Raw genomic sequence first — 12,063 nt, 5'->3', positions numbered from 1 at the left:
CCATTCAGGGACATTGAGTGTCCATGGATTCGCCTGTGGGCTCTGCAGCCACGTAGACTCCTGTTCAACCAATTGGCAACCCAAGGACCAGATCCAAACCTCTGACACAATCAGGAAACCTTCAGCATGTGAGGCCCTTCAGGTGCCCTTCTTGCCCTCAGCATCCTCTCAATATCTTGAGCCAGTTTCCAGCAGCCCACAGCCTTGTGGATTCCCCGATCGAAAGCCACCCACAACCTGTATGGGTCACTCAGCGGTTGAGCCCCTCGCTGGTCCACTGCTGTGGTCTCCCATGCTTCTCCTTCTCAATAGAGGGTGGGGGGAGGATTCTCTCCTGCTCTCTGGAGTCTGCATCCCCTCGCAGCCGCTGCCAAGCACAGGCACTGCCATCTTTAGCACAGATCTGCGGTGACAGGATATTACTTACAAACACTGTCGGCTCCTCTGGTTTATGTCTGTACGGAGCCACTGGTATCAGGACCTCATTACAGCAGCTCCAGTAGTGCTGACATTCAACTCTATGTCCTCTTGTTCTATTCTCACCTGCCAAGGATGAAGCGTGGGACGCACATGTGGAATTTCTCCAGTTGTTTGATTTGACGACGGTACAGAGTCCAGGTCTCACATCCATATAGTAGAGAAGGGTTGACCACAGCTCTGTAGATTTTATTTTATTCTGTATAATTTACTGCAAATTATTTTGTATATATGATGCCCTCTATAATGTTTGGGATAAAGACACATTTTTTTCTTTTATTTGCCTCTGTGCTCCACAGATTTAGATTTGTAATCAAATAATTCCCATTTTATTAAAGTGCACATTCTAGATTTTATTCAAGGTTATTTGTATACATTTTAGTTTGACCATGTAGAAATTATGGCACTTTTTATACATAGTAAAAACACAATGCTGGAGAAACTGAGGTTTATGTAAGGCACCACCTGGTTACATGAAAGCAGCAACTCAGAGAGCCAGTCGACAAGTACATTAGGGCCCTGCATGAGCTCAGGGTGTCACAGCAAACATTTACACTGACAAACTCATCTGGGGTGCCTGTGTACTAAATTCACCAGAGACTGTTGGAGGAACAGGGTGATCTGAACCTGCGGAGGACATCGACCGAGCCAAAGCATTCGAGTAGACATCTGCAATGTAGACTCTTTCCTCTGAAAGTGAGGCTACCTTATTGGGAATGCGGGCACGCGTTCTTGAGACAGGATCCCAGACCACTGCCAGGCAAACGCATCTCAATTCTGCCTATGCTGTCACGACCACTACTGAGTGCACGAAGTGCTACTTTTACGGCCAGCAGAAGCACCACCACAAGTGCTGCCCTGCCCAGGACATGGTCTGCGTAGGCTGCGGGAAGAAGGGGCACTACACAAAAGTCTGTAAGTCAAAGCTTTCTTCTCTCCCTTGCAGCACCATATGTGAGCATTGGGGGACCTCCGGCGTTACTTTCGGTGTCACTTCTGGCTATGACTAACACTTCATGTCACTTCCAGCCACGTGCTTGCCATGCAGCCGCCATCTCCAGCGTCATCTTAACCCTCAGACAGCGATTCCATTCTAGCTTCAGTCATACTCGCCCACAGCAGTGATTTGGACAAAGTCCAGGTATTGGCATCAGTCACAATCAACCAGGATAGCTCTCACCAATTAGCCCATGCAATGATGGACATTGAGGTAAATGGACCTGCAGCAAACCGCCAGTTTGATACCTGGAGCACGGAAAGTTTTACACACCCTGACATGGTACAGAACTATTCCCCCGTGGTGCACACGGAAGCCTACAGAATTTCTATGGCCTCAAAATCCCAATCGGCAGAAACCCACAGCTGTGGAATTGTAACACTGAACGTGGGTGGGATGGAGTATAAAAATTTTAGACCTAATAATGCCGCAGCTCTGCCCACCCCTGTTACTGAGATTAGACTTCCAATGCCAACTCAGGAGCATTATTATGGTGTGACAGGCCCCCCCCCCACCCCACCATGGTCCACATCCACCAGTTCTTAAACTGCCCGCCCTCTCCTCCACCATGGTCCATTGCCACCAAGACCATGCAATACAGTTATGGGGACAGTGCTTTTATCAAGTCAAAAATGCAACGGTCTGACTGAGGGGGTTATTGAACCCAGCACAAGCTCCTGGAAGGCTTAGGTTGTAGTGGTCAAGAGTGGGGAGAAACGAAGGATGGTGATTGACTGTAGTCAAACCATCAACCACTTCACGCAGGTGGACGCATACCCTCTTCCCCGTATTGCTGACATGGTTAATCAGATTACCTAATACCTGGTGTCCTCCATTATCGACATTAAGTCAGCTTATCACCAGCTCCCCTTACACCCAGAGAACTGCCAGTGCATCACGTTCAAGGTGGATGACTGCTTCTACCATTTCCTTTGGGTCCCCTTTGGGGTCACAAATGGTGTCTCTGTCTTTCAGAGGGAGTAATTAGATGAGTACAGGCTCCCTGCTTACACAACATCACTATCTGCAGCCATGATCTGCAGGACAATGACGATAACTTCACCAAATTCCTCCAAACAGCCAAAGTCTGAACCTCACTTATAACAAAAATGTGCATATTTCGCATTTCATGTCAGTCTATCCTCAGCTGTGCCATGGAGCATGGAATCATTGGTCCCGATCCTGACCAGATGCATCCCCTGTTGGATCACCCACTGCTCCATAGCCTCAAGGCTCTGAAAAGGTGCCTGTGGTTCTTTTCATACTATGCTCAGTGGTTTCCCAATTTGGAAGGTAAGGTCAGGCCCCTGGTGAAAGCCACCCCTTTTCCCCTGTTGACAGAGGTCCGGGAGGCCTTCACCCACTTCAAAGGAGACATCGCCAAGGCCACAATGCATGCTGTGGATGAATCCACCCCGTTTCAGGTGGAGAGCGATGCCTCCGACTTTGTACTGGCTACCATTCTTAACCTTTAACCTTTTTCTCCTGCACCCGCCAAGGCCCCAAACTCCAACACCCATCCATTGAAAAGGAGGCCCAAGTCATTGTTGAGGCAGTTCGACATTTGGAAGTGTTACCTTGCCGGGAAAAGATTTACCCTGCTGACTGACCAATGTGCGGTCACTTTTATGTTTAATAATAAGTAGTGGGGTAAAATCAAGATTGACAAGATTCTGAGGTGGAGAATCGAACTCACCTTGTCCTGGCCTGCGAAGCTCAATGAGTCATCAGATGCTCTGTCCCAGGGGACCTGTACCAGCGTGCAGTCCGACCGACTACAACCTCTCCATAATAACCTCTGCCACCCCGATATCACCAGGCATTTCCACTTTGTTAAAGCACAAAACCTCCCCAACTCTATTGAGGATGTCAGGATGTTGACCAGAAACTGCTGGGTCTGTGTGGAATGCAACCACACTTGTACAGGCCAGACAAGTCACACCTGATGAAGGCCACCCAATCCTTTGAACGCCTCAGTAAGGATTTCAAGGGACCCCTGCCCTCCACTAACCACAATGTGTACTTCCTCAACATCGTTGATTAGTATTCACATTTCCCTTTTGCCATCCCCTCCCCGGACATGACCGCAGCCACCGTTGTGAAGGCACTGCACAACATCTTTACCCCATTCAGGTACCTGAGTGACATTCACAGTGACCAGCGTCAGTACCTGTTGTCAAGAGGTATCGCCACCATCAGGACTACTAGTTACAACCCCCCAAGGGAATGGTTAAGTAGAGAGGGAGAATGACACTATTTGGAAGGCAGTCCTCTTAGCCCTGAAGCCAAAACGTCTACCTGTCTCCCATTGGCAAGTGATCTCCCTGAGGCACTCCATGCCATTAGATTCCTCCTATGCACCACCCCCAATGCCACCCCACAGGAAAGACTGTTTTCTTTCCCCAGGAAGTCTGCATCAGGGACCATGCTGCCATCCTGGTTGACATCTCCAGGATTAGTCCTGCTCCGGAGGCATGTAAGGAGCCATAAGTTTGACCCCCCTAGTCGAAAGGGTCCATCTCCTCCATGCAAACTCCCAATATGCCTACATGGCGTACACAGATAGGCGAGAGGACATTGTCCCCATCCGGGACCTGGCATACGTGGGAGACCCCGGGGCCCCCACCATCCACTCAGTACACCCTGCTCCCATGATCACCTGCCACATTCAAATCCCAAACCCTGACCCATCTGCCCCATCTCAGCGGCAAGATGTCCAGCTTGTGGACACACATCATGTCACCAAGGAATTTGCAGCAGACCCATACCCGCCACTACGGCGATCACAGAGGCAGATGAAACCACCGGACTGACTGAACCTGTGATGTTCACTAAACCCATTTCTCCTCCTCTGGACATGCTTTTAAAACAGGGGGTGAATACAGTGATACCACTGTATTATTTCTGTGTGTATGGCTGGCCCACCTCTGTACCAGTGACTTCTCCCCTTGGAATCCCCTAATAAAGACTGCTACGCCCAAACCCCACCCCCAGTACAAGCACTGGACTTGGGCCAAGCAACAGTTTTAAGCCTAATTACAGCCTATCATTCTGGCAACTTCTAGTCTTTGAAATTTGAAATCACCATGGTTATCGGCAGAATCACAAAAGACAACGAGGAAGCTTACAGGAGGGAGATAGATCAGATTGTTGAGTGGTGTCACATCAACAACCTTGCATTCAACGTTAGCAAAACCAAAGAGATAATTGTGAACTTCAGGAGGAAGTCAGAAGAATACAATTTAATCCTCATCGGGGGCTCAGTATTGGAGAGGGTCAAGAATTTCAAATTCATGGGTGTCAGCACCTCCGAGGATCTCTCCTGGAGCCTTCATGTTGATACAATCACAAAGAAGGCTTGCTAGCAGCTATACTTTGTGAGGTGTTTGAAGAGAATTGGTATGTTACCGAAGACTCTCGAAAACTTCTACAGGTGTACCATGGAGAGCATTCTGGCTGGTTGCAGCACTGTCTGGTATGAAGGTGCCAACACTCATGACAAGATAAAACTCCAGAGGGTTGTTAACTCAGCCTGCGACATCACAGGCACCAGACTTCACTCCATCGAGGACATCTACATGAGGCGGTGTCTTAAGAAAGCAGTCCCTATCCTCAAGGACCCCCACCACCCAGGCCATGCCCTCTTTACTCTGCTACCATCAGGAAAAAGGTAGAGGAGCCTGAAGACAAGCACTCAGCGGCACAAAGACAGCTTCTTCCCGCTGCCATCAGATTCCTGAATGATCAGTGAACCAAAGACACTGCTTTACTTTGACATTTTGTGCACTATTTTTATTTATTTTTTATGGTGGTTTATATGAATGTTTGTACTGTGACACTGCCGGAAAACAACAAATTTCATGACTTGTTCATGATAATGATTCAGATTCTGATTCTGGTGTTCCGTCCGTCCTTTATCCACCTATTACCATTTGCCTTTGGGACTGTGCTCCCCCCCCCTCCCCAGCCACCATTTTGATCAGGCACCTGCCTACATTTTGCTGATCCCTTGATAAAGGGCTCACGCCCAAAACATTGGTTATGCATCATTATCTTTGCTATATTAACTACACTCTTTGAGTTTCTCCAACATTGTGTTTTCACTTCAATAACAATAACAACATCTACCAATTTGCTGTCGATGCTCTGGGAGTAGGTCGTATAAAAAGGAGCATTGAGACAGCATACACACAAAGATTGAAAACTTGGCTGAATGGTGCACAAACCACAACCTCAGACTGAATTACATCAATACCAAGGAGCTGATTGTAGATTGTAGAGGTGTACGATCCAGTGATCAGTGGGGGGCGGGGGGTCAGAAGTGGAGGGGGTGAGCAAATTTAAATTCCTGGGAATCTCAGAGGACATTTTCTGGACCCAACATAACAATGTCATCATGAAGAAAGCACATCAATGCCTCCACTTTCTCAGGAGTTTGCAGAGGTTTGGTATGACAATGAAAACTTTGGCAAACTTTTAAGAATGTTCGACAGAAAATGTGCTGACCAGCTGCATCGCAGCCTGGTACAGGGGGCACCAATACCTTTGGGTGGAAAGCCCTGCAAAAGGTAGTGGAAATAGACCAAAACATCACAGGCAAAACCCTCCCTACCATCAAGACAGTCTAAATGGAACAATCCCGTCGGAGAGCAACAGCAATCATCAAGGATTCACACCACCTGTTCTGTTCTCATTGTTGTCATCAGGAAAGAGGTCAAGGTGCCACAGGACTCGTACCTCCAGGTTCAGGAACAGCTGCTCCCCCTCCACCATCAGATTCCTCAACAACAAACTCAATCAGGGACTCATTTAAGGAGTCTTACTTTGCACATTAATTCTCATGGAATATTTATGACCCACATTTGCACAATCAGTTTGTTTACATTTCTTTCTTTGTTTGCTTTTCTCTCTTTTATATATGTATCTTTTCTTGAGTACAGACTCAAACGGTAGAAATTCTGCTGTGCTGTGGGAAAATATGTGATGTCAGGTATGTACCCTGACAATAAATCTGAACTTTAAGATTGACGAACCAAATACTTTACAGAATCCTTTTCATTTATACATGTTAAGTTAGGAAAGTTAAGTATGCAAATCAATAGTGCAGTCCATTAAGTGATTTTTGGAAAACAAATGTTTCAAAGGCTCAATTAATTCCTTTTTCAATGCATCTTGATTGCCTGGTTTCACCTTGTCTGAGTGGACTATTTTATGTGTTTGCCTTTGCCTTGGTGTGATCCTTGATTTAATGTTTAATGCCACGCTATCTTTCCACTTGATAGATGTGAGGTATTACAGGAAAACCTAGTTAATCCAACACCCTCGGGACCTTTGTGATGCCAGACTAGCAGATTTTCCAGTCCATTAGGCATTTGTTCTAATGATACCATTGGAAATGTGAAGGGACGGTAGGAAACGTGGCTCAAATAGGGCAGCACGGATAGCCTAGAGGTTAGAGCATCGCTATTACAGCACCAGCGACCTGGGTTTGAATCCGGTGCTGTCTGTAAAAAGTTTGTATGTTCTCCCCGTGTCTGCATGGGTTTTTCCAGGGGGCTCCGGTTTCCTTCCACCCTCCAAAACATATGGGATTGTCGGTTAATTTGGGTGTAATTGGGTGGCACAGGTGTAAATGGCCAGAATCAGCTTCCACTGTGCTGTAAATAATAACAACGTGGCATTAAACATTAAATCAAGGATGACACCAAGGCAAAGGAAACAGTGCCAGTTGCCAAAACATCTGGATTTCATAGAAATGAAATTGGATATTATTGGGGTTTTACTGTATATGCTTTCACATTTCCATGCAGTTTCAAGGCAGTTCTCTGCTGTCAGACCTCTATAAAGTCTCCACTCATTCATCTACGCTCCAGGGAATGAAGACCTAACCTGTTTAATCTTTCCTTGTAACTCAGTTCCTGAAGTTCCCAGCAAGTTGAAGAGAAATTCAAGCTATCCAATTTCTACCAGCAAGATGGATGAAGTCAAGAGGTGCATGGGAATCCCGTATGCTACCCACCAAGTTTTAACCATTCTGAAATACGTTTCAGTTCCTTCATTGTTGCTACATCTCCCCTCATAGCAATGCTGTGTGAGTATCTGCACTGAAAGGGCAAGCAAATTAAGAAGATGGCTCACAATAGCCTTCTCAATGGTAATTGTCAGTGATAACCAAGTCAAGATAAAGGAATACATTAATAAATACTGTTCTAGGTTTATCTACTGAATGGCTAGCTTCTATGTGATGGTTATCAATCAACTCATTGGTAGAACTACCAACTCCAAAGGAGATAATTAATGGTGCTTCAAGCCTAGTAACCTCTCAAATAGCATGTAAAAGGTACATACTCATTATGAAGCTTAAATTTTTAAAAAAAATTTAGACATATAGCATGGTAACAGGCCATTTTAGCCAACGAGTCCGTGCCGCCCAACTTACACCCAATTAACCTACACCCCAGTATGTTTTGAATGGTGGGAGGAAACTGGAGACCTCGGGGAAAACCCACAGAGACACAGAGAGAATGTACAAACTCCTTACAGACAATGCGGAATTTGAACCCCAGTCCTGGTCGTTGGCGCTGTAAAGACATTGCACTAACCACAACGCGAACCATGCCACCCTAGTTGCGATATATACCAGAAAATGCCCGTCTCCTCTTTAAACTAGCTAGCTTTCCTCTCCACTTTCAACCCTGAGTCAGGGTCTCAGCTCAAAATGTAGAGATCTCTCTCTTTTCCACCCCCCGCCCCCACAAATGATCCTCAACCCACCGAGTTCCTCCAACAGTTTGTTGATTGTGTCAAATCTAACACTTTGAAATGAAGTCGCTGTTTTATTGCAGAAAATTCAGCTAACTAACGTTTGGCTGCCTTTGGAAGAGTGGTACACGGGACCGTTTCTATCAGCCACAAGGGATATGACACTGTTCTGAAGCATTGGTATGCTTCAAATAATATTTTTTAATTGAATTACATTTTGGTTGTGTCCCTCAGAAAGATGATCCTCACTTTATTTTATTCTAATAAGTTTACATATCATGTATAGAAACACAATTTGGCAAGCAGAAGCAACTGATGATATCTTCCCCTGACAGAAGGCTTGCTGTAAGAGGCAGCTTGCCAAATGGGACAGGCTTAACATTGTGAACACTTCAAATCTGGAATGCATCTCAGATACAGAATGCATGCTGGCTAAGCAGGGCTTGAGCAGAGGATAATCACATATGTTCTCTCCCCAGCTTCAGCTGCTGCTGTCGGACACACTAGGCAAAGAAAACAACATCGGAGGTATTTATTTTGGGAGACGAGTCCACAGTTCAGAAGGCATAAGAAAAAATACAAAGGGAATAAGAAAAATGCCATCAACCATCAGTGATACAAATCTGCCTTCATGAAGGAATACAATACCAGGACTGATTTCATTGCATGGAATCAAAACTGAAAAACATTGCTAAAAGTCAAACAACAAGGCAGGGTCGCTGTCATTCTGAGAGGGTTTTCATACATCGAATGAAATGGATCCCAATAATGCTATTCTCTAGAAAAAATCAGGTAATATCCTATTTTAAAGCTGGTTTCTCTGTTGAAATTTTGACATGTTAAGCAGAGTGGGCAACATGATATAATCTAAAATTAGTAAAGGAAAACTAATTGAATTTTTCTGGGGCATGGCAAAACGGCAATGGTTTATTTTAAATGATCTGACATGAAAATGTGAAAAGAAATGGTTTAAAATCTATAGTGAAGAGAATGTTCCATTCATTTATTTATTTTTATCACAGTGTTGAAAACCAGTGAGCAATATATTTGCAATCTATTGTATACCTTGTATGCTTTACATACATTTATTTTGAAAAATCTTTATTTTCTTCCTCTCAAGTCAATTCTTCACCATTTGTTGATGAAATGTTATGATTTCAGTCCTCCATTTCCCAGATATTTTGATGGAAGAAAACTTTAACCCTGAAACCTTCAGTTTATAAAATAGAAGCAGCTTCACATTCAAACGGGAATTGTTTTGTGCAAGTTTCTACTGAATCAAAATAGAGAACCTTGATGTTCAAGGTGCAATGTGACATAAATATATAAGGATTGCAAAGATAATCACATCAATTTAAGTGCAGAATTAAAGCTGAATTTTTCATAGTTAAACCAGCAAACGTTTGAATTGAAACTTCATCAATTGATGATTTGGTCGTGTTATTTTAATGAAATTAAATCATGTTGGTGAAAATCCCATTCATGGTTAAGCTGAAAATGTCACTGGTTTTATCATAAAATGGCTAGAAATATACTGGACTGGACATCTTCTAATGGAGACATAATTGGTTAGTTTAAAATGATGCACATTCAAAATCCAGATGTGTTTTTTTCTTTTTTTAGTGTACACATTGGACTTTATCCTCCTCACATTTTGTTGTTAAATTTGAAAATCAGTGATCGAGGAAACACAGAATCAGAGTCCATCCTCTTACTAATAACGCTTTATGAAATATTGCCAACTTATCTTTGCTACCACGAGAAGCATGAATCAGAGATGATATAGTTGAAGGATTTGGGGGTTGGGAAGTGTATGTTATGAACGTTGCTCTTCTGAAACAGTCATAAGAATGGAAGAATTTGAAGGAAAATTAAGTCATACAGCCTCTCCCACCAGTCAATAAAATCATGGCTGATTATGCAACTCTACTTTCCTACCTGATTCCTACAGTTCTTGATTTTCTTAAAGTCTACAAATCTATCTCACCCTTGAATATATTTAGTGATATAGCAACCGGAGCTCTGGATTTGAGAATTATAAAGAATTACCACCCTATGAGATTTCTTTGCATCTCACCCCTTATTCTATCCTTGGTCATCCTATATCTGTCGACATGTTTCTGCATCTGACCCATTTTTTAATTGTTTTTTTTTCATGTTTACTTTTCCCAACAGATTCCATGAGCCTTTTTTTAAATTTTGTTCCTTCATTTAAATTATTGGGATTCCTGCTCTATTAAATGAGAGAAAGAAGAGGAGATATCCCAGGCAATTTCATCTGTGACAACATGCCAATACCCACACATCTGCTTCTGCACTTTGAGGTGATCTTACTTTAATCAATGCACTCAGATGCATACCTGAATAAATTCAACTGATCTCTGTTCTATGGCATCTTGAAGGTCCCACTCTACTAAAAAAAAGTAGAATGGAATAAAAATCGAATTACATCCACCCAAGTGCCCATGGATTCCTGTCCAAAATTCATTCTCCCTTGATATACATCACCAGAAAATAATCACATATTGATCATGAGAACTTGTGCACAATTGAGCTGCTGTGTTTTCTTCATTAGAACAATGATTGCCCATGCAGATCAATGTCTGTGAAATGTTTTGGGACATCCTGTAATCATCAAATGTTAATTTGTCAAGACAATGATTCAATGTTCACGCACCTTTAACCACATCCTGGAAAAGTCTGTGGAAGGCTATCCCCTTTAGTTACCGATCTTGTTTTGGCTCAGGACCATATGGTGATTGGAGTCCAAAAAAACCTAACTTCACAAAATTGCACTAATATTTCAGTGTACCGATGAGGAAATGCACTCATAGGGGTATAGTTCATTAAAAATTATATTAAACCAAAACCCTCTCAAGTAATCTGAAGACACAGTTTAGTTGAGAGGTTCCTTTACATTGGTGAGACCAAGCACATACTTGGGGACCATTTCACAGAGCATCTATGCTCTGACTACAATGACCATCCTGAATTCCCCTTCCTATTCCCACAACGGCCTGTCCATCCTGGGCTTTCTCCATGGCTAGAGTGAGGCCTAGAAGCCTAATACCATGAATACGCCTGAGATTGTCTAATCTCGGAAGCTAAGCAGGCTCTGGCCTGGTCAGTACTTGAAGGGGAGACCGCCAAGGAGACCGCCAAGGAACGCCAGGTGCTGTAGGCGTCTCTCTGTCTGCCTTATGGTAGACAAAGTTAAAGAATTGCATGTATTTTACATTCTAAATGTAGTATATGACAATGTGAAACCTTTACCTTTAATATAAGCATGCTATTTCCCATGTTCCCATAGTAGTCTGCAGCCAAATGGTATGAACAGAAAATGTTATGGTTTCAGGTAATGGCTCCCCTCTCTGCTCTCTGTCCCACTTCTGCTCTTTCCCCTCCTCTTTTTTGTCCCCTTCCCCACCCTCGCCTCCAGCACATTTTGTTCACCCTCTCGTAAATGAAATAAATCCTATGGACGAAGTCAATGAAGAAGAAGAGAATTTATCTTGGATATTCAGACCAATTTTTATCTTTGATCCAGAATCTCCAATACATATTACTTGGTCCCATTACTTTTTGTATATCGGAATTTATTTATATTCAACAATCATTTCACTAGAAAACCACTTCATCGGCAGTGAGAGTACACGTTGTTTATTTCTTCATAGGGCTAGAGCAGTTAATTATAGAACAGATCATCATGGAGTCCAGAGCTAGGAGGGTCCTCCTTTCCCATCAATTACCTATCAATCATTGTTGGGTTAAATTTCCTCACTCTAGAAGTCTTACTGAACATATTGAATTTTCCTTTGTTGGATTGA

The sequence above is a fragment of the Narcine bancroftii genome, chromosome 12, assembly GCF_036971445.1.
Source record: "Narcine bancroftii isolate sNarBan1 chromosome 12, sNarBan1.hap1, whole genome shotgun sequence".
Taxonomy (NCBI): domain Eukaryota; kingdom Metazoa; phylum Chordata; class Chondrichthyes; order Torpediniformes; family Narcinidae; genus Narcine; species Narcine bancroftii.
Note: the sequence above shows the minus strand (reverse complement) of the source record.